Source organism: Marmota marmota, unplaced genomic scaffold (genome assembly GCF_001458135.2).
Source record: "Marmota marmota marmota unplaced genomic scaffold, marMar, whole genome shotgun sequence".
NCBI classification, from domain to species: domain Eukaryota; kingdom Metazoa; phylum Chordata; class Mammalia; order Rodentia; family Sciuridae; genus Marmota; species Marmota marmota.
The window spans coordinates 5,189,467-5,190,893 of NW_026000305.1; positions in this window are offsets into that span (position 1 = coordinate 5,189,467).

The window sequence follows — 1,427 nt, forward strand, 5'->3', positions numbered from 1 at the left end:
AAATATTGAAAAAAGCATCCTGGTTCTGTCTCAGGTTATGAAGGAGAAGTGCTAACACACAAATTTATGGTGCTACCAGTCTGTTTCAAGTAATGCTAAACAACAGGCAAAAATATAGCATATTTTCTTGAAGGTGCTTTATCATTATTATTAAGATTTCTAGCTAAACTCTTAGGCTCATTAGTCTGCTTTTAAAACAAATTCTCTTCTACAATGTATGTGTGCATTATGATCTAATTTTTAACGAATTTTTATGAATTCAGTGTTATAAATTTTTCTGTTAGAACCACCTTCATACTGTCATAGAGATTTTGATATATTGTATCACTATACTCATTTGATTGTAAGAATTTTTAAAGTTTCTCTCTTCCTTTTTTGCCATCTGTTCCTCATTCAAAAGTGTTCTATTCAGTCTGTAGGTGTTAAGAGTGTTTTCTGTTTTGTTTCTTGTTATTGATTTCTAATTTCACTCCATTATGTTCTGCTAGGATGCAATGAATTATCTTTGTTTTCTTTTCTATTTGCTAAAATTTGATTTGTGACCTAAAGTATGATCAATTTTAGAAAATGTTCCATCTGCTGCTGAGAACAAGGTGAATTCAGTCATTGATGGATTAAATATTATATGATGTCTGCTGCACCAGCTTTGTTATTTTTTAGATCTGAGGTATCTTAGTTTATGTCTCCATAATCTATCTCATGGTGAGAGAGGTATGTTGAAGTCACCCAGTATTATTATACTGTGATATACTTGATTTTTAATATTGAGAAGAGATATTTTATGTATGTAGATGCATCATTGGTGGAGAATAAATATTTTAAATCATCATATGTTGTTGTTGGATGATTTGCTTAATCAGTACGAAGTGACCTTCTTTGTCTATTCTAATTAATTTTGGCTTGAAATCCACATTGTTTGATACGAAAATAGCTAACACTGCTTGTTTATGAGGTCTCATGGTATATCTTTTTTCAATCCTTTCACTTTCAGACTGTGGATGCCAATGCCTCTTAATCAGTCTCTTGTAAACAACACATTGTTGGGTCCTACTTTTTAATTTATTGTTCCAGTCTATGTCTTTTGATTGAAGAGTTTAGACCATTTACATTTAGAGTTATTACTAACAGGTGACTTTTATTTCCTGACAATTTTGATTTATTTCTGGTTCTTAATTCAGACGTAGTTCTCCTTTAATTGACTATTCTTCTAGTGTAATGTGTCTCTATGCTGGTGTTCTTTTTTAATTTTTCATTTCCTCTGAATTAAATATTTCATTGAGAATGCTTTATAATTCAGGCTTTGTGGATTTGAATTATTTTAGTTTCTGTTTATCATGGAAGGTTTTATTTCATTTTCATTTCTGAAGCTTAATTTTTCTGGGTATAGTAGTCTTAGTCAATACCCATTTTATTTCAAAGCTTGGTAT